The following is a 23,897-nucleotide window of genomic DNA, read 5'->3' on the forward strand; positions in this document are numbered from 1 at the left end:
GTCCCACTTTTAAACTCTAAGTATTTCGGGATGAGAATACATGTATTTTATGTTTTACGTTATGGACACAAGTAACTGAAAAATATATTCTACGTTGAGTTGTACCACTGGCATACTTCCCTGTAGCTTGGTAACTATTATTTACAGCGGTATTGTAAACGCGAATCCTGTTGATAGATCTATCGGGCCTGACAACCCCAACCGGACTGGACGACCAGTATTCAACGGTTGCACAGTACTTCGTTTCGGTGACTACACTTGGTACGGTGTAGTAAGATTTCATAATAAAGGGAATATGCGACGTGATTAAATGTTAAGTATGGTTACCAAGTGCTCAACCACTTAGAATATTTTTATTAAAATGTTTACATATGAAAATCTTGTGGTCTATATATATATATATTGCTGCCGGCATTAAACCTATATCTCACCAACTTTATGTTGACGTTTTAAACATGTCTATTCTCAGGTGATAACTAAAAGCTTCCGCTGCAACATGTTGAATTTAAGCAAGATCTTGAGTATGCATATTTGTGTCAAAAATAAAACTGCATATCCGAGGAATTGTAATGTAAAATATGCTAGAAATCGTATTGTTATCATCACATGTAAAGTTTGTAAGTCTAAGATTATCGCTAAACGATAATCATCTTTATATTGTCTAAAGCTTGTATTAAAATAAGAGTTATGGTTTGTAATGTAAAATAAATGCAGTTGTTCTTTTAAAAATGTCGCATATAGAGGTCAATACCTCGCAATGAAATCATACGTTATCTAACTCGTTCTTATGGTTAAGGACGGGTTATGACATGTGGTATCAGAGCGGTGGTCTTAGCGAACCAGGCTTGCATTAGTGTGTCTAACTGATAAGTCGTTAGGATACATTAGTAAGTCTGGACTTTGACCGGGTCTGATTTAAAAACCATTGCTTATCATTGTTGGTTAAAATTTATATGTAAATATTATGTAGTACTAATGGGTTAGTTGTTGTGTGATAGATGTCGGGCTCAAAACTTGTTATCACATTCAGCGACTCCGAACCAGAATCTTCAGATGGTGTTCCAGTCATTAACCTATCCGATGACGAAAATAATATCTTTGGGGAAGACTCACAAATTCCGGATGAACCGACTATAGAGAACCCGGAAAGTGAACCCGAGGAGGAAAGTGAAACCGAGGAAGAAATACAGGAAATTACAAAAGACAAGTTCGAACTAGGAAAGAAACGAAAGGCTAATGAATTAGAAAATTCAAATCCCGAGTTTAGTGAGGATGATGTGGCACCAACTCCACTAGACACTACCACCCCTATTCCCGCTATTCCTATTCGTTCTATCCCGGCATCCAGTTCTTCAGCCCCACAGCCAAAATATAGGAAGACAGCTAGGATAAGCGTTAAGCGATTCTTTGTACCTAAACGTCCTAGAAAATAGACCAAACGATGCGCTGCCGTATTAAACCATGGGATCATATAATGTTTTGTATAATATTATTAGTGTGGTTTGCTTAATGTTCAATGTAAGATAAGCATATGTAAAATAATGAAGTATGAAATGCAATAATTTTCCATGGTTAAGTATTATTTAGATGGTAGTAATTGGTTCTGTACTAAGCTATTAAGTATGGACATTAACGGGTAGGTACTACCCTAGATATAATTATAAAACGCTAATAAGAAGAAAAGGCTTTTATAATAATACCTGGTTCATATTATTAATAAGCTATAATGTACTGTAAATATACACTACATCTATAATATTCCATGTGAATAATTATTTTCTTTTCATTCTTATAGAAGAATATGGCGCGATTGAATCAAATGACGGAACAAGAAGTCGAGGAATTCATCAACCAGCGAGTGAACGATAGAATGTTATGGGTCGAGGCTGCAAGAGCTGCTGCAGTTAACCCAAATCCTCGCGTAGGATGCACCTACAAGACTGTTCAAGCTTGCAAGCCCTCATCATTCAGTGAAACAGAAGGACCGATCGGTTTAACCCGGTGGATAGAAAAGATGGAGTCTGTGTTTAAAATCAGTGGTTGTGTTGAAAAGGACATGACCAAGTATGCATCGTGCACTTTACAAGATAGTACACTCACGTGGTGGAAAAATTATGTGAAGGCTGTAGGAGGAGATGTAGCTTATGATACTCCATGGGAAGAATTCAAAATAATGTTAATCAATGAGTATTGTCCAAGAAACGAGGTTAGGAAGTTGGAAGATGAATTACGAAGCCTGAAGGTTGTTGGTACTGAAATCACCAACTACAATCAGCGATTCATGGAATTAGTTTTGCTATGTCCTGAATTGGTTCCAACCGAGGAACGGAAGATTGAAATGTACAAAGATGGTTTGCCCAAAAAGGTCAAGGCAAACGTTACAGCATCGAAACCTAAGACAATTCATGAAGCTATAACCATGGCAAATGAGCTAATGGATCAGGTCATCATGGATAAGAAAGCATCCAATACTGATGTGAAGGTATCAGGTAACAAAAGAAAGTGGAATGGAAATTATGATCGAGGTAACCAACAACAATCTTTTAAGAAACAAGAAACCACGCAAGGTGCAGGTAGTGGTTCAAGCTTTGGTTACAAAGGACAAAATCCTTTATGCAACCGATGCCACAAACATCACTTTGGTTACTGTAATGTGGTATGCAACAAATGTAATCGAAAGGGTCATCTTGCTGAAGATTGTAGGGCTCTCGTTACAAATACAAATGGTACCAAGACTCCTGCCACCGATGCAAATAGAACTGCTTTGGCTACCGTTACTTGTTTTGGGTGTGGAAAACAAGGTCACTATAAGAGCCAGTGCCCGAATCCAGAGAAGAATATCAGACCTGCACGTGGGAGAGCATTTGTTATTAATGCTAGAGAGGCATGTGAAGACCCGGAGCTTGTTACGGGTACGTTTACCATTAATAACTTATCAGCATCTATTATATTTGATACTGGTGCCGATAGAAGTTACGTGTGTAGAAATTTTTACACTAAATTGAATTGTTCATCATTACCTCTAGATGCTAAGTACATGATTGAGTTAGCTAATAGTAAACTAATTAAAGCCGATAAAATTTGTCGTGATTGTGAAATAAAGTTAGCCGGAGAAACGTTTAAAATTGACTTGATACCCGTAGAATTAGGAAGTTTTGATGTAATAATCGGCATGGACTGGATGTCCAAAGTAGGAGCTGAAGTTGTGTGTGCCAAGAAGGCAATTCGCATTCCTGGTAAGGATAAAATGCCGGTGATGATTTATGGAGAGAAGGGTAATTCAAAGCTAAAACTCATTAGCTGTTTGAAAGCCAAGAAATGTTTAGAAAAGGGATGTTATGCTATTCTAGCACATGTTAATAAAGTCGAAAAGAAAGAAAAAGAGAAGTGCATCAACGACGTGCCTGTGGCAAGAGATTTTCCTGAAGTTTTTCTGGAAGAGTTGCCGGGATTACCTCCATTTAGATCTGTAGAATTTCAAATAGATTTAGTACCAGGAGCTGCACCAGTTGCCCGTGCTCCATATAGACTTGCACCGTCCGAGTTAAAAGAACTTCAGAGTCAGTTAAAAGAATTACTGGATCGTGGATTCATACGACCAAGTACTTCACCATGGGGAGCTCCGATTCTATTTGTTAAAAAGAAAGATGGATCTTTTAGGATGTGTATAGATTATCGTGAATTAAATAAGTTAACTATCAAAAATCGGTATCCACTACCGAGAATTGACGACTTATTTAATCAACTCCAAGGATCATGTGTGTACTCGAAAATTGACCTAAGATCGGGCTATCATCAATTACGCGTCAAAGAAGAAGATATACCGAAAACTACTTTTCGGACACGTTACGGTCATTACGAATTTTTGGTCATGCCGTTTGGATTGACGAATGCGCCAGCTGTATTCATGGACCTCATGAATCGAGTTTGTAGTCCATATTTAGATAAGTTTGTTATTGTTTTCATTGATGACATTCTTATCTATTCCAAGAGTGAGCAAGAGCATGAGCAGCATTTAAGGTTAATATTAGAGTTGTTGAGAAAAGAACAGCTATACGCTAAATTTTCTAAGTGTGCTTTCTGGTTGAAAGAAGTGCAATTTCTTGGTCACGTTGTTAGTAGCAAAGGAATTCAGGTTGATCCAGCTAAAATTGAGGCCATTGAAAAATGGGAGACTCCTAAAACACCAATGCAGATACGCCAATTTTTGGGTTTAGCCGGTTATTATAGAAGGTTTATTCAAGATTTTTCCCGAATAGCTAAGCCGTTGACAGCATTAACGCAAAAAGGGAAGAAATACGAATGGACCTCGGAGCAGGAGAACGCATTTCAATTACTGAAGAAGAAGTTAACTACGGCGCCTATTTTATCGTAACAGAAGGGAACGATGATTTTGAAATATATTGTGACGCTTCGCGACAAGGTTTTGGTTGCGTTCTTATGCAACGGAAGAAAGTTATTGCATACGCATCCCGACAATTGAAGATTCACGAGCGGAATTATACGACGCATGATCTAGAACTGGGAGCAGTCGTGTTTGCATTGAAGATATGGAGACACTACTTGTATGGGGTTAAATGCACTGTGTTTACTGATCATAAAAGTCTTCAACATATTTTTGATCAGAAACAGTTGAACATGAGGCAACGTAGGTTGGTCGAGCTGATAAACGACTATGATTGTGAAATTCGTTATCATCCCGGGAAAGCAAATGTGGTGGCTGACGCACTAAGCAGAAAGGAACGAGAACCAATTCGAGTACGAGCGATGAACATAAAAATTCGCATGAATCTCAACTCACAAATCAAAGAAGTTCAACGAGAAGCACTTACTAAAGAAAATATAGGAAATGAAATAATGAAGAAGTATGAGAAGCAACTCATTATGCGGGAAGATGGAATTCGATATTTTGCAAATCGTATTTGGGTACCGAAGTTGGGTGGATTAAGGAAGTTGATATTGAACGAGGCACATAAGACAAGATATTCGATACATCCTGGAGTTGGAAAGATGTACCAAGATCTTAAGACACATTATTGGTGGCCTAATTTAAAGACAGATGTTGCAACATATGTTGGGGAGTGTTTAACTTGTTCCAAAGTCAAGGCAGAACACCAGAAGCCGTCAGGGTTACTTCAACAACCAGAAATCCCAGAATGGAAATGGGATGGTATTACCATGGATTTCATCACGAAGTTACCAAAGACTGCCTGGGGATATGACACCATTTGGGTAATTGTTGATCGTCTTACCAAATCTGCACATTTCTTGCCTATAAAGGAAACAGATAGAATGGAGAAATTATTACGATTATATATAAAGGAAATAGTTTCAAAGCATGGAATACCTATTTCCATTATATCCGATCGGGATAGTAGATTTACATCAAAGTTCTGGCAATCACTACAAGAGGCCCTAGGAACTCGTTTAGATATGAGCACCGCATATCATCCGCAAACTGACGGGCAGAGTGAAAGAACAATTCAGACTCTTGAAGACATGCTCAGGGCATGTGTGATCGATTTTGGAAACGGATGGGATAAGTATTTACCATTAGCAGAATTCTCGTATAATAATAGTTATCATGCGAGCATTAAAGCTGCACCATTCGAAGCACTGTATGGAAGGAAGTGTAGATCTCCTATTTGTTGGAATGAAGTAGGAGATCGACAATTAACAGGTCCCGAGATCATACACGAAACGACTGAGAAGATAGTACAAATCAAGGAGAGATTGAAAACAGCCCGTAGTCGCCAAAAGAGCTACGCCGATGTCCGAAGGAAACCATTAGAGTTTCAGATCGGGGACATGGTTATGTTAAAGGTGTCACCGTGGAAAGGTGTAATACGCTTCGGAAAAAGGGGTAAACTAAACCCAAGATATGTAGGCCCGTTCAAGATCATCGAACGCATTGGACCGGTAGCTTATCGACTCGAATTACCGCAACAACTCGCCAGAGTACATAATAGCTTTCACGTCTCAAACCTTAAGAAGTGTCTTGCAAAGGAAGACCTCACCATTCCTCTTGAAGAAATCCAAGTTGACGAGAAATTACAATTCGTAGAAGAACCAGTCGAAATCATGGACCGTGAAATTAAACGGCTCAAACAGAGCAATATACCGATCGTTAAGGTTCGTTGGAATGCTCAAAGAGGTCCCGAGTTTACTTGGGAACGAGAGGATCAAATGAAACAAAAGTACCCACATCTGTTTTTCCGACGACGCAAAATAGGTACAATTTTAAAATTTCGGGACGAAATTTATTTAACGGGTAGGTACTGTAATGACCCGCACTCTTTCGATCGTTCTATACTTATAAGATTAATATTTACATAAATTAAACCTTACCAACATGATAAGCAACCCAAATTGTTGAGACTTATGTTTTTTTTTTGAAAAGAGATTTACACAACGTTTGACCGTCTAGTTTGACCGATGATATCACGAACTATATAACATATGATAATTATACGTTTGTGTATATATATGTATATATACATATTTAACATGATCTAAGGATGTTTTAATATCTCATTTTGTATTAATAACAATAAGTTATAAGTATATTTTGAAACTACTAACTTAAGTTTTCAAAACGATAACTTTAAGTAACGTTTTTTGATATAAATACTTATAACCTATAATGTTTATACATATATCGTATATGTAATGTATTTAATCACTTTTTAAGGACTTAAATACATAAAACAATATAAGTATATTCACAAAAGATAACTATATTTGAATCCTCGTTCCGTTTTCACAAGATTTCTATACGTATATTTAGAGTATATGTACTCGTAACATACCTAGCTTCTATACGTATTTACTATTAGTATATACACATCAAATCACCACCAACCAGCCCTTGTTCATGCCTTAAGTATAAGGTAATTAGAGATTGGAAGTTAGTATGACAAATTGCACAAAATAACAACATGAAATTTTGTTCTTGTCTTCCCATTTTCACGCCACCACCACCATAAGAGTACCCTCCATCTTCAAACTTTGCTACATCATTTTTTCTAGCTAGGAACACACACTTTCAAGTCTCATGTATCCCTAAGTAATCCAGCAAAAATCCTCTCAAGAATCACCCTAAAAACCACCATATCAAGATCAAACAAAACACTACAAAATACTACTTTCATTTCAAGTTTATGTCTTAAGTTGCTTCCAATCTTCCATTCAACTCCATCACTCTTTTGGTTCTAGGTTTTTACTCCTCTTTTAAAGCAACCTTGTCCAAGTAACTTGAGGTAGTAACTTTGTTCATAACCTTATTCGATTTATATATATATAGTTATCTTATTTTATGGTATAAAATTTTAACAACAAGAACATAGTTTGAATGTTTTCAAACTTGTTTGCAAACTAAATAGATCCTTCTAACTTAACTTTTAAAATACTTCAAGACCTGTAATATATCATAAATATATTCTAATTTAACAAGGTATAACTTGGTTTTTCAAAGAACACCTTAAAAACTGTTTTTACGACGTCGGAGTGCAACCGAGGGCTGTTTTGGGTTGGATAATTAAAAACTATCTTGAACCTTGAATTGGAGGTTTATTTTCTGGAAAAATGATATTTACTATGAATATGATAACACATAAAAATTTCATGATTTAACTCAAAGTATAAGTATTTTTAGAAAAATAATCATTTAAGGTTGTTTACATGATGGAAAATGATTAACTTCATAAGTTTCACCAAAGTTTGACCTATGATCTGTGATTTCGAATACAAACTAAGATATTTACAGTTCATATTCTTAAAGAAGGACTCGATCCAAGGAAGTGGCAAGTTGAACCAACGAAAACGGAGTTGTAACGAAGAAACTATGACCAAAACAAAATCGGATATCCAAGACTAGTTTAGCCACGAAAATAATTGGAGAAAAATTAAATAAATCACACCTTTTTAAAATAACATGATATTTTATATATATGTACTCATAATTTAATTTTATATATTTCAGGATCACCCGTAAACAATACGAGAAGATTAATCATAAGATCCCATGATTGTACGCAACACGTCATTTGACAACACCGGTACTTTATGTACGCAACACGTCATTTGACAACACCGGTACCGTGGGTCAAGATTAATCCCGACCAATACGAATACGATGGGGGTTTTATTTATTTCGATGGGGTTTTATTTAATTATTAAAACACCTAAAAATGAACCATTAAAATTAAATTACTAACTACGGACTAAGAAGACATAAAAAGTATTATAAGTATATATATGTGACGATTGTTTAAAATAAAAATATATTGATATATTATATATGGATAGGTTCGTGATATCAACCGGAGACCAAGTCAAAATATATACCTTCAAGGCAAACGTGAGTATATAGTCCCACTTTTAAACTCTAAGTATTTCGGGATGAGAATACATGTATTTTATGTTTTACGTTATGGACACAAGTAACTGAAAAATATATTCTACGTTGAGTTGTACCACTGGCATACTTCCCTGTAGCTTGGTAACTATTATTTACAGTGGTATTGTAAACGCGAATCCTGTTGATAGATCTATCGGGCCTGACAACCCCAACCGGACTGGACGACCAGTATTCAACGGTTGCACAGTACTTCGTTTTGGTGACTACACTTGGTACGGTGTAGTAAGATTTCATAATAAAGGGAATATACGACGTGATTAAATGTTAAGTATGGTTACCAAGTGCTCAACCACTTAGAATATTTTTATTAAAATGTTTACATATGAAAATCTTGTGGTCTATATATATATATTGCTGCCGGCATTAAACCTATATCTCACCAACTTTATGTTGACGTTTTAAACATGTCTATTCTCAGGTGATAACTAAAAGCTTCCGCTGCAACATGTTGAATTTAAGCAAGATCTTGAGTATGCATATTTGTATCAAAAATAAAACTGCATATCCGAGGAATTGTAATGTAAAATATGCTAGAAATCGTATTGTTATCATCACATGTAAAGTTTGTAAGTCTAAGATTATCGCTAAACGATAATCATCTTTATATTGTCTAAAGCTTGTATTAAAATAAGAGTTATGGTTTGTAATGTAAAATAAATGCAGTTGTTCTTTTAAAAATGTCGCATATAGAGGTCAATACCTCGCAATGAAATCATACGTTATCTAAATCGTTCTTATGGTTAAGGACGGGTTATGACACAAAATCATCGAGCTAACTTCACGGAAGAAAGTGAAGATATTTCGGAGAACAAAAATCAGCTATTCTATGCCTGTCATGTTGCGAATGAACAAAGGGATGACACTTGGTTCATCGACAGTGGGTGCAGCAATCACATGACAGGAGATGAGAAGCTATTTCATAGTATCAACCCCTCCATCAAGTCCCGCGTCAAACTTGGGAATGGAGCGCTTGTTGACACTAAAGGCAAAGGTACGATAACTGTTCAAACTAATAACGTCACTCGATCTGTTAATGACGTTCTTTTAGTACCAAGCCTTGCAAGTAACTTGCTAAGTGTTGGACAAATGATGGAGCACGGATACTCTTTACTCTTCGAAGATAAATCATGTGTTATTCGTGACAAGAAAAACAACTATAAATTAATAGCCGAAGTGCCAATGGAGAACCACAACTTTCCGCTTCGTTGGCAGTATATCAGAGACACAGCCATGAAAGTTCAAGTTGAAGAATCATGGCTATGTCATCGAAGATTTGGCCACTTTAACTTTCACGCACTAAAAATCCTCCAACAGAAGAATATGATGAAAGACTTGCCGAACATAGAAGAGATCACCGACACGTGTGAAAGCTGTATGATGGTCAAGCAACATCGAAAACCTTTCCCTCGTGATAAAGCTTGGAGAGCGAAATGTACTAGAGCTGGTGCACACTGACGTTTGTGGACCAATGAGGACCCCGTCACTTAACCAAAACAGGTACTTTATTCTCTTTATCGATGACTATTCTAGAATGACATGGGCGTACTTCATGCATGAAAAACCTGAAGTATTTACTATATTCAAGAAGTTTAAGAATTCGTAGAAAAGAATAGTGGCCATCATATAAAAACACTAAGGAGTGATAGAGGAAAGGAATATACCTTTACACAATTCAATAAATTTTGCGAAGATGAAGGAGTTAAACGCCAACTCACTGTTGGTTACGCCCCGGAACAAAATGGCGTCTCTGAACGCAAAAACCGAACTGTAATGAAAATGGCCAAAACAATGATACACGAAAAAGGCCTTCCAAACAGTTTCTGGGCCGAGGCTGTATACAAGGCTGTATATATACTAAATCGATGTCCCAAGAAAGCCGTCAAAAACAAGACTCCAATTGAGGCAAGGAGCAGAAGGAAACCATCAGCGAAACATCTGCGAGTATTTGGGAGTATCTGCTACATTCATATTCCAAAGGAGAAACGTCACAAACTCCAAGAAAAATCAGAAAAGGGAATATTTTTGGGCTATAGCACACAGTCAAAAAGCTACCGAGTCTATAACCTGAAGACTAATAACATCGTGATCAGCCGAGACGTCGAGTTTGACGAAGACGCTTCTTGGAACTGAGAGAAAGACAAAGTTGAAAAACAAACATATCTGCCTCGGATATCTATAGAAACTCCAGCTCAACAACCACTACAAGTTGAGCATTCTGAACAACAAGAAAGTACCGGTGAAACAAGCCCTGCTACAACAACTTCTCCATCAACAAGATTACCTTTGGTGCAAGACGAGTCAAGTCCAGAGTCAACACCTGGAAGAGTCAAAGCGTTAGCAGAGATATACGAGACTTGCAATTTTACAACTATAGAACCTGAAAGCTATGAAGTTGCAGCCAAAGATGAAAAATGGGTGACTGCTATGAATGAAGAAATAAGAATGATCGAGAAAAACAACACATGGGAGTTAGTTGATCCTCCAGAAAATAAAGAAATTATTGGAGTTAAATGGGTTTACAAAACAAAGCTCAACCCTGATGGTTCTATACAAAAACATAAAGCAAGGCTAGTAGCTAAAGGCTATTCACAACAACCTGGAGTCGACTACAATGAAACTTTCGCACCTGTAGCTCGACTGGATACTATAAGAGCTCTTGTGGCATTAGCAGCTCAACGAAGGTGGAAGATTCATCAACTAGATGTGAAATCTGCCTTTCTAAATGGGTTTCTCGAAGAAGAAATATATGTAGAGCAACCACAAGGGTTCATCCAGGAAGGAAAAGAAGATAAAGTCCTGAAGCTAAAGAAAGCCTTATATGGACTTAAACAAGCGCCACGCGCATGGTACAGTCGCATAGACAACTACTTCACAAGTTCAGGATTCAGGATGAATCAAAGTGAGCCTACACTCTACATCAAAACCTAAGGTAACTCTGACACTCTCATTATTTCCTTGTATGTCGATGATCTAATATATTGATGTTTCGCGAGGTGTATATAAAATACTATTAAATTTTACAAGAAATATTATTAAATACGATAAAATTTTACACAAGATATTTATTTATTTAGAGAATGGATATACTTAAACCTTGCTACAACACTTATAGGCAGTGTACCTAATCGTACAGTAGTGTAGTTTTTAGTAAGTCCGGTTCGTTCCACAGAGAAATCTTTAAACAAAGTTTAACGCTATATTAGTTTACTTTTATAAAAATACAAATATAGATATAAGTAATATTATTATTATAAAGGGGGGTTTTTACCGTTTAATGACCTGTTTGTCGATTTTAAAAACTTTAGTCGCAGTTAAAACCAAATGTAAAATAATAAATAAATACAAGACTTAATTTTAAGCGTAAAGTAAATAACGATAATGAAATTGCGATTAATAAAAGTGCGATAAAATAAACTTGCGATAATTAAAAAGTACGATAATTAAAAGTGCAATTAAATACAATAACAATAAAAATGCGATAATTAGAAGTGCAATTAAATATAAAATAAAGGAAATTAAATATGAAATAAAAGAATTATGCTTATTTAAACTTCCGTAATCATGATGTTTGACGTGTTGATTTTTAGTTTTATGCCCATGGGTTAATTGTCCTTTGTCCTGGATTATTTAATATGTCCGTCTGGTTTTTGTCCAAAATAGTCCATCAGTCATAAATATAAAGTGCGAGTATCCTCGTCAAATTATCCTTATACCCGAAGTTAAATATTCCAACTAATTGGGGACTTAAACTGTAACAAGATTTTAATACTTTGTTTAATAATTACACCAGGATGTCGACTGAGTGTAACCCAAGGTTTTAATATTTTGTTATCAATTATACCAAGTGTCCTTGTACATAATTTCACCCCTGTTTTAATTATTCTAGTGGCTATTAATCCATTCCCGTGTCCGGTTAAATGAACGATTATTCGTACATATAAATACCCCGCCCATCGTGTCCGATCGAGTGTATATGGTAATTTATAGGGATGCCCAATTGTAAATCTTTATATTAACATTAACAAACTATCATTTAGTTAAACAAATATAAAGCCCATTAATAGCCCATAGTCTAATTTCCACAAGTGTCGTTCTTTTGTCCAAACCCCAATTATGGTACAAAGCCCAATTACCCAATTTTAGTAATTAGCCCAACATCATGATTACTTCGGATTAAATAAGCATAATAATAACTTAGCTACAAGACATTAATATAAAAAGGTTGAACATAACTTACAATGATTAAAAATAGCGTAGCGTTACACGGACAGAATTTCGACTTACACCCTTACAATACTCGCTAACATACCCTTATTATTAGAATTAAAATTAAAATTAAAATTAAAATTAAAATATATATATATAATACGTTTATGAGAGAAGAAGAAAAAGGATGATTTTGCGATCAGAATTCGGTTGCTTTTATAGGGAGTTTCAGAAATTGGGGCTCCGCGACTCGCGGCATTTTTTGCCTTCAAACTCCGCGAGTCGCGGAGTTTGTAAATACAGCTCACACAATTTGGAGTCTTTCTTGCCGACGGTTTTATTTTATAAATATAAAATATATATAATTAATATAATTAATTATATATTATATTATATTTATATATATAATTAACTTGTAATTTTTAGTCCGTTGCGTCGAGCGTTGAGAGTTGACTCTGGTCCCGGTTCCGGATTTTCGAACGTCCTTGCGTACAAATTTATATTTTGTACTTTGCGTTTTGAATCTTGTACTCTTGTAATTTCGAGACGTTTCTTATCAATAATTGGAACCTCTTTGATTGTATTTTGTACTTTTGAGCTTTTTGGTCGTTTGCGTCTTCAATTCGTCGAATCTGTCTTTTGTCTTCACCTTTTATTATTTAAACGAATATCACTTTTAAATAGAACAATTGCAACTAAAAGCTTGTCTTTCTTGAGGAATAATGCTATGAAATATATGTTCGTTTTTAGCATTATCAAATATTCCCACACTTGAGCGTTGCTTGTCCTCAAGCAATATCGTCTTGAAATACTAGAATCACTTCTTTATTCTTCACACTTTGTACATCAGTGATTTCTATACGGCGGTATAAACAATGGTAGTAACGATATGGTTTACAGTCCCACATGACTATAAAAATTTAGATCCATTAAGGAAATTGGATCTTTATGAAAACATTTGATCTTTTGAAAATTAAATCTAGTTTTTACCCCAGATAAGTTTTCCGAAATAACCCTTCACCGGTGTTTGCAAAATATTTTTGTGGGTTTGGTGGGTTTCAGATTTGAAAATTTTAGCTCAAAACTTGCGGTTTTGTGTCACCCACTTGCTAACCTTGTATTTGGAAAGCAACACGTCCAGTTTACTTGTCCCGTATATTACCTTTCTGTAAACTACCGTCCGGTTGTAAAGGAAAGCGTTGAACAAGCAACTGTTAAGGCAATGTCCCCTGACATGCTTTTAATTATGGTCTATAACGTGTCGGACGCAATTACTATCCTTTGTAGGAGCAATAGTAAAGCTCACCCTTATAATTTTTCGGTCTGGCACAAGGTCCTGTCTTTGACCACTATGCAACCACCGTTCTTACGGTTGACACCCGATTTAGTTCAGGTGACCTAATGAATTCCAGGTGAATTCCTAAGATTTTACGTTCAATGGTAATGAACGCATTGAAAATAGGGTTTTCAGAAAACAAATCGGTTTATAATTTTGATCAAAATATTTTCTCGTTTAAGCTCGAATTTAGATATCATTGAATTCCATGAGTTTGTAATTCTCAATCTTTAAGGTCAATCTCAAGGATTGAGTAATATCAGGCTTAAAAGCTGATTTTTGATCTTTTAAGGAGATTATCCTTTCTGGGGATCTGATTCATTAGTCTTATCCAGCTAATTTGCATGGTGCCCCCCATTGTACGAGATAAATCCTTCTCATGGTTAGGATAAATCTGACCACTTGGCGACCCTGTTTTATGCTGAGGTCCGTGGATTTCCTGCTGATTTTAGTGATGACTTTTCTAGATTTTTCGTCAACCTACAGCTGGTCTGGACGACAACTTCTTGACCTAAATCAAGAAGCGCGTTTCTTTTTCGGAAGACTTTACTTCCTTTTAATGATGGAATTGATTCATCGTGTAGATCCATCTTTCTTACAGTATATCAGGTAAAACTTTTTAGTTTAGTCCAAAGCAAAAGTATTTTCAGTTATTTGTACAAAAATATGTGATATATGTTTTGAATAACTTGGTAAATTTTCCCACACTTGGCTTTTATTTTCCTTTTTATCGTCCTCTATTCCATTTTAAATGAATTTTAACATTTTGGTTTGTTTCTCAATTTATGTCCCTTCTGAGGTAACAATAATTTCGGTGTTAAAACCTAGTTTTATCGTTCATAAATATGTATAAACATGATTTTGAGTTCATTTAATTGAAAATTTTGAAAAATTTTACTAGAATTGGGTAGTCAGTATATAAGACTAGGGCTGTTCTTTATTATCAGAGAGCACTAGATTCTAATACAACTACTGCTTTACTAGTATTTTTAATGGTAACCCAGTGTTTAAGATAAAAATTTTAAAATCCGAAAGAATTTAACCCCTTCCCACACTTAAGATCTTGCAATGCCCTCATTTGCAAGAAATCAGTAACAATTTAAATTATTGAGGGTGATTTGTGTGAAAATGATTAAATTTTACCAAAGTTTCCAAATATATTGGCGTTTGTTTGCTGAATGATAAATGGTGCACATCATTTGTTCATTCCGTCTTGTTGTTATTTCACATATATTTTGCATCTTGTCGTCAAAATTAGTTGCTTTTGCTGAACTTAATGCCAGTCTTTGAAAATGCGTTGTTTTACCCTGTTGTGTACATAAGATAAACTGCAAACATATATACATATTTTTGAAGTTTGGTATATTACCCCACATTCAAAAATTATTAAAATCTAAGAATAAAAGTTAGACAATTATAAAAACTATTACAATATTAACATAAGTATTAAACGTATCAATCATTACAAATTACAAAATAAAAAAAAAACTAAGTAGACTAGGGATGATATTGATACCAATAGGGGTTCCAAGCATAACCATAGGTGCTATAGAATGCTTCGGCAGGGTTATACGTAGGATACGGTGGTTGCATCTCTATAGACCAGGGAGGGAAGATGGGTTTCGGAGTAGGAATATAGTTTCTACCTATATGTTGGCAATAAGCTATGATTTGGTTTTGATGAACTTGCCAATCTTCAAATGCTCTCTGTCTAGCATTTTCGTACTCCTATGCAGCTATAAACCTTTGCATTTCTTGCATCTCATTTCCCCCTCCTACATTACCTTGCTGTTGGTTTCTCTCAACCTGTGGATGTCTACCATGGTATTGTACTGCGGCGTTATTTCGCCTCTTCAAAACTTTCGCACCATGGTATACATTTAAACCTATAGTATCGCGGGGTTCTGGTTCTTCGACTAATAATCCCCCCCGACTTATATCCACACCGAGATATTCAGCAATCAAAGTAAAAAAAATACCACCTCCTATTATGCTATGCGGTCTCATCCCCCTAACCATAGCTGATAAATAATAACCCACACAATAAGGTATACTTACAGCGCTTTGTGGGTCTCGAATACACATATGGTAAAACAAATCCTGTTCATTTACCTTTTCCTTGTTCTTACCTCTTTGTGTAATCGAATTAGCTAAAAACCTATGAATCACTATTAATTCAGCTCTATCTATATCCAAATAAGAGTAATTTCCCCCTTTGAATCGATGATGGCTTGTCATTTGACTCCATACACCGTGTGTATCAAAATTTTCATCTATCTTTCTACCATTTAGTATCAACCCTCTACAATCGGCATATGCTAACTCCTCAGGCGTATATATACGTAAAGCCTGAGCCATGTCTAGTAAAGACATGTGGCGCATCGAACCTCCTAACAAAAATCTAATAAAAGATCGATCGGTTAAACTAGCTACCCGATCATTTAATTCTATACTACACAACAATTCTTCACACCATACTTTATATACAGGTCTACGCATGGTGAATAAACGTACCCAGTCGTTAAAAGTAGAATTACCATACCTCTGTACAAGTAATTCCCTAATTGGCCCGGCCAATTCTACAGCTTCTAATGGTCCCCATTCTATGACCCTCGGTACCTCAACAACTTTAGAATGAAGAGTATGCAAACCCCTTTGGTATTTTGGATAATCTATCCAAAGTCTGTCAAATCTCAGGTTCGGGTGTAAATCTTCCAAGTGCTTATCAGAAAATGTCATGACTGGATGAGGTATATCTTGTTTGTAGAAGCTATCCACCTCCTGTTGTTTCGCATTCTCAGCAGGAACATTGCGAGCTTGGGATGAAGATTCACCCCTTTCAGTCGTTTTTCTTGAGTAATTCCTTGATAGCATCTTTCTCAACATGATTTTAGTAAAAGATTTGATGATTAACGGTTAAAAATTGTGATTTTGGGGTGTATTTTTCGGGTTTTTGCGCAGTGTTTTCGCAGTGTTTTCTTTGGTTTTGTGGTGTGTGGACTGATCAGTTTGATCAGTATATTTTTTTTCTGGAATTCGATCCCTCCGCGAGTCGCGGAGATTTCCCCTTCAAACTCCGCGAGTCGCGGAGTTTTTTTTTTTTTTTTTTTTATATAACATCTTATATTAATTAAAACAATTAAGTAATTAATTTTAAAATTTTGTTTCCCTTGTTATTTAGGACGAGGTCGTTTCGGATCGATGTCCTAGTCCGTCCTTCGACAAAATTTTAAAATTTGTCTTTTTGTAGCGATTGTTTTAAAAGCTAAGATTTTTGGGTTTTTTTTTAATGTTTTTGGCATACTTTAATTCAATAAGATTAAAAATAATGATAATAAAAATTCTTGTCCCTCCCTTGGGTAAAGCAATTTCGGTTCAAAGACCTAGTCTTCAACTTACGACGAATTTTAAAAATCATATTTTTAACTTAATGAGATAAAGTAAATTTTTGTTTTAAAATTCACACAATTTAAATATAAAATTCAAAATTAATATTAAAAATTCACACCAAACTTTAAAATTTAAAATGCATAAAATTAAAATTCATATTTTAATAAAATAAAAATAAAAAATTCACACCAAACTTAATTTAAAAATTCATATTATAAATTCACACCAAACTTATATTAATTTTTCAAATATTTATAATTTTAAATATATTATTTTTACAAAGTTTACAATATTAATTTAAGATTTATATATTAATTTTAAAAACATGGTAAAAATAAAATTAAAAAAATATTTTTGGCTTTTTATCCCACTTTAATCAATCAAATATTATCAAAAATATGCGCCCCTCTTTTCGGTAAAATAATTTCGGTTCCAAAACCTAATTTAACTCATGACGAATTTTTGAAATATTTTGGGTTGATTGATTAAAGATATTTATACCTTAAGAATAAACGTTAAATTTCGCAGTGATGTAATAAATTTTTGAATGATATCAATAATTTCGGTCGCCAAACCTAATTTTATTCAATACCAATTTAATACTTTATAGCGAACAAATTAGCGTTTATTATCAAAAGGTTAAAAATAAAAATAAAAATAAATACTGTACAAACTTACCTGTGAGATAGTATTCTTAGTTATATGATCTATCTCATTCATAAGATAGTCGGTTTAATTGGTTTTCCATAGCTACATAGGCGTAACCTCGAGCATTCAGTGTCTTTTCTTCTAAACATATGAACGGTCCGTCTCTGCATAAAGTAACAAATTCGGTGTTTGAATAGGTTTGATTATTTGAACATTTACCTCCATGTGACCATTTTCCGCATTTGTGACATCTTTCTAGGTGTCGTGCTCTTCTTTTCGCTGCGGATTTTGATTTTCCTTTACCAAATTGTAACTTATTATCTTCGCATCTGGATTCTTTTCTAACTCCGTCCATTCTTTCTCTGATTACTGATACTATTTCACTTGGTAGGGTGTCATTATTACGTTTAGTGATCAAAGCGTGTAGCATTAGACCATGGTTTAGTTCACAGGCAGTCTTCATTTTGTAAAAACCTAAAAAAAAATAAAAATTCAGAATGGGGGGAGAAGACTAGTTCTTTAGGGTCTGCTAGGGAAAGACCATTCGGGTTCCATTTTCGAGAACTACACGAAAACAGACAATCTAACTCTAACAGAAATACATAAACCCCTTTAAAGACTTGATTCTCCCCACACTTAGTTAGCTGTGGTGTCGAAATTGTGATTAACTTCGTTGTCGACTTCCATCGGACTATCTATGTAGTGTTTAACTCTGTGACCATTAACTTTAAATTCAATCCCATTTGAATTTATTAATTCTATCGTTCCGTATGGGAAAACTCTTTTAACTATGAATGGTCCAGACCATCTTGATTTCAATTTTCCAGGAAATAGCTTGAATCGTGAATTGAAAAGAAGAACTCTGTCTCCTTCTTTAAATTCTTTTGAACTTCTGATTCTTTTATCATGCCATTTCTTCGTTCTTTCTTTATAGATTAACGAATTTTCGTATGCTTCATGTCTTAATTCTTCTAATTCATTTAGTTGACTTAATCGTAGACGTCCGGCTTCATGTAAATCAAGATTACATGTCTTCAAAGCCCAAAATGCTTTGTGTTCAATTTCTACTGGAAGATGACATGCTTTTCCATAAACAAGTCTAAAAGGTGTGGTTCCAATTGGAGTTTCGTAGGCTGTTCTAAAAGCCCAGAGTGCATCCTCCAATTTAATGGACCATTCCTTCGGATTTAATCCTACGGTTTTCTCTAGAATACGTTTTAAAGCTCGGTTGGTATTTTCAACTTGTCCACTTGTTTGTGGATGATATGCGGTGGAGATTTTATGAGTTACTCCATATCTTTTAAGAACTTTCTCAAGTTGATTATTACAGAAATGAGTACCCCGATCACTTATTAAAGCTTTCGGTGTTCCAAACCTTGCAAAAAGACGTTTTAAAAAGTTGACTACAACTCGTGCATCGTTATTTGGGAGAGCTTGTGCTTCCGCCCATTTAGATACATAATCAACGGCTACGAGTATATATAGATTATTATGAGATTTTGGAAATGGACCCATAAAGTCAATACCCCAAATGTCAAATACTTTACATACTTGGATGACATTTTGTGGCATTTCATCACGTTGACTTATTTTTCCGGCCCTTTGACAAGCATCACAGGATTTGCAAAGAAGGTGTGCGTCTTTGTAAATTGTAGGCCAATAGAATCCAGCATCATAAACTTTTCTTGCTGTTAGTTGAGGCCCATAATGCCCTCATGTTGGTCCTGTGTGACAATGGTTTAATATTTTACTAGCTTCATCTCCAAATACACATCGGCGTATTATTCTATCGGGACAACTTTTAAACAAATGTGGATCTTCCCAAAAATAGTGTTTTATATCACTGAAGAATTTCTTTCGTCTTTGGTACGATAATCCTTTTTCAAGGAATCCACAAACTAAGTAGTTTGCATAGTCTGCAAACCATGGAATTTCTTTATAATCTATCTTCAATAGATATTCATCAGGAAAGTTGTCTTGTATGGCCGATTCATTTAGAACTTCTAATTCGGGATTTTCAAGACGAGAAAGATGATCAGCGGCGAGATTTTCTGCTCCTCTTTTATCTCGGATTTCAATATCAAACTCTTGTAAGAGTAAGATCCAACGGATTAATCTTGGTTTAGCATCTTGTTTCGAAAATAGGTATCTAAGAGCAGAATGGTCGGTATAGACCACCGTTTTTGCTAGAACGAGATATGATCGAAATTTGTCAAAAGCAAAGACAATAGCAAGGAGTTCTTTTTCAGTAGTTGTATAGTTCGTTTGTGCTCCTTGTAAGGTCTTACTAGCATAATATATAGGTTGAAATCGTTTTTCAATCCTTTGTCCTAAAACGGCTCCCATTACAAAATCACTTGCATCGCACATTAGTTCAAATGGTAGATTCCAATTTGGTGTTATCATGATCGGTGCATTAGTGAGTTTCTCTTTAAGAATATTAAAAGATTTGATACACTCATCTGAAAAGATGAATGGAGCATCCTTTTCTAGGAGTTTAGTCATAGGAGTGGCAATTTTAGAAAAATCTTTTATGAAACGTCGGTAAAAACCGGCATGCCCTAGAAAACTCCTAACTCCTCTAACATTGATGGGATGTGGAAGTTTAGCAATTACATCTACTTTAGCTCTATCCACTTCAATTCCTTCTTTTGAAATTTTATGACCAAGAACGATGCCTTCTTTAACCATGAAATGGCATTTCTCCCAATTAAGTACTAGATTTGATTGTTCGCATCTAATAAGCATTCATTCCAGATTAACTAGACATGATTCAAATGTATCACCGAAGACTGAAAAGTCATCCATGAAAACTTCCATGCATTCTTCTATCATGTCGTGAAAAATCGCCATCATACACCTTTGAAAGGTTGCAGGGGCGTTGCAAAGTCCAAATGGCATGCGTTTGTAAGCAAAAGTACCATAAGGGCACGTGAATGTGGTTTTCTCTTGATCTTCGGGTGCTATTGGAATTTGAAAATATCCGGAAAATCCATCTAGAAAACAATAGTAACTGTTTCCGGCTAATCTTTCCAACATTTGATCTATGAAAGGTAAGGAAAAGTGATCTTTTCTGGTGGCGTCATTTAATTTTCTATAATCAATACACACACGCCATCCTGTTATAGTCCTAGTAGGAATAAGCTCATTTTTCTCATTTGTAATGACAGTCATGCCACCCTTCTTAGGCACGCATTGTACTGGGCTTACCCATGGACTATCAGAGATTGGATAAATTAGACCTGCATCTAGCAGTTTAATAATCTCTTTCTTAACTACATCTTGCATATTAGGATTTAGTCTTCGTTGGCGTTGCACATACGTTTTATGACCTTCTTCCATAAGGATTTTATGTGTGCAATACGAAGGACTTATTCCTTTAATATCATGAATCTTCCATGCAATGGCTGGTTTATGGGCTTTCAACACAGAAATGAGTTGTGATTTCTCATTTTCAGTAAGAGAAGACGATATTATTACAGGTAATTCAGATTCACCATGTAAATAAGCGTATTCCAAATGGTTTGGAAGTGGCTTTAACTCTAATTTCGGAGGTTCTTCCATCGATGATTTATATCGATATCTGTCTTCTTCTTTTAGCATTTGAATTTTTTCTGTTGTTGGTTCATATCCATTAGCTATAAGTGTAGCTAACATTTCAGCTTCATCAATTGGTTCATTACCTTCTCCTAAAGAACATTCTCCTGTTCCTTGTAATTCTGGAAATTCTTCTAATAATTCTGCATGTGCATCTATAGTTTGAATATAATAACATGTATCATCTGCAGATTGTGGTTGTTGCGTTGCTCTATCAACTGAAAAGGTAACACTCTCATCCTCTATACTTAGGGTCAGTTTCTTACCGAACACGTCTATCATTGCTTTAGCTGTGTTTAAGAATGGTCTTCCTAATATGAGAGGAACTTGAGAATCTTCTTCCATGTCCAAAACAACAAAATCTACTGGAAATACTAAAGTACCAACTTTAACTAGCATGTTCTCCATTATCCCTCTAGGATATTTTATTGATCTATCGGCTAGTTGTATGCTTATTCTGGTTGGTTTCAATTCTCCAAGGTCTAGTATAGCGTATAGTGAATACGACATTAAATTTATACTAGCACCTAAGTCTGCCAATGCTTCTATTGAACTAAGACTACCCAGAAAACATGGAATTGTGAAACTTCCTGGATCAGATAGTTTTTCTGGTATCTTATTCAACAGCACTGCTGAACAATTAGCATTCATGGTAACAGCCGAGAGTTCTTCCATTTTCTTTCTATTTGAGATTAGATCTTTCAAGAATTTAGCATATCTAGGCATTCCTGAAATCACATCAATGAAAGGAAGATTTACATTTATCTGTTTAAACATATCCAAGAATTTGGATTGCTCGGCTTCAAGTTTCTCTTTCTTCATTTTACTCGGGTAAGAAAGTGGTGGTTGGTATGGTTTAACATAAGGTTTAGCCTTAACTGTGTTATCTTCATTAACCTTTTCAACTACCGGTTCTTTTTCCTTATCTTGATTAGGTTGTGGTTCTTGTGGAGTAGGAATAGCTTCATCAGAAGTTACAGGTATTTCAGGTGATTTAAGTGTTGTACCACTTCTTGTGGTAATGGCTTTAGCTGTTTCATTTCGGGGGTTAGCATTTGTATCACTAGGTAGACTTCCCGGTTTTCTTTCACCTATTAACCTTGCTAGGTTACTTACTTCTTGTTCCAGATTTTGAATAGAAGCTTGTTGATTTCTAAATGCTTGAGCATTTTGTTCATTAGTTTGTTTCTGAGATGTGAAAAACTGCGTTTGAGTTTCAACTAGCTTCGTCATCATATCTTCTAAATTCGGCTTTTTATCATCGGTTTGTTGTGGTGGTTTGTTTTGAAAATTAGGTCTTTGCTGATTATAAGTATTATTGGATACTTGTTGATTGCTAGGACCTTGTTGGTTGTTGTATGGAATATTTCGGTTATAATTCTGGTTTTGATTGTAAATCGGTCTTGGCGGTTGATAATTATTCTGATAATTATTTCCAGGCCTTTGGTTTATGTATGAAATATTCTCTCTTTGTTCCATTGTTAATTCAATACTGAGACAATCTTTTGTCAAATGTGGTCCTCCACACTGCTCACAACTAATTCGTATTGAGTGAATATCTTTAGTCATCTTTTCCATTCGTCTCTCCACAGCATCTATCTTTGCGGAAATGGAATCTAAGTCATGGCTAGAATCGGCTCTAGCTGCTTTAGATGATCTAACGATATCTTTTTCTTGGTGCCACTCATGTGAGTGGGAAGCAGTGTTATCAATAATTTTGTAAGCATCAGTTTCGGTTTTCTTCATAATAGAACCACCAGCTGCTATATCTATGTCTTTCCTTGTAGTGATGTCGCATCCTTGGTAGAATATTTGTACTATTTGACAGGTGTCTAAACCATGTTGCGGACATCCTCTTAACAACTTTCCATATCTAGTCCATGCCTCATATAGAGTTTCATTTGGCTTCTGTGTGAACGTAACAATTTATGCTTGAAGTCTTACGGCTTTAGATGCAGGAAAGAATTGTTTAAGAAATTTTTCAACTAAAACGTCCCATGTATCGATCGCCCCTTCAGGTAACGATTCCAACCAATCTTTGGCTTCTCCCTTTAAAGTCCAGGGAAATAACATGAGATATATCTGTTCATCCTCCACTTCTCGGATTTTAAATAGTGTGCAGATCCTATTAAAGGTACGTAGATGTTCATTTGGATCTTCCTTCGGCGCACCACTAAATTGGCATTGATTAGTCACCATGTGTAGAATTTGTCCTTTGATTTCATAATCTGGCGCATTAATGTCTGGATGAGTAATTGCGTGACCTTGACCAGTGCGTTTAGCTCTCATTCGGTCTTCCAT

The sequence above is a fragment of the Rutidosis leptorrhynchoides genome, chromosome 2 (assembly GCF_046630445.1).
Source record: "Rutidosis leptorrhynchoides isolate AG116_Rl617_1_P2 chromosome 2, CSIRO_AGI_Rlap_v1, whole genome shotgun sequence".
Lineage (NCBI taxonomy): Eukaryota > Viridiplantae > Streptophyta > Magnoliopsida > Asterales > Asteraceae > Rutidosis > Rutidosis leptorrhynchoides.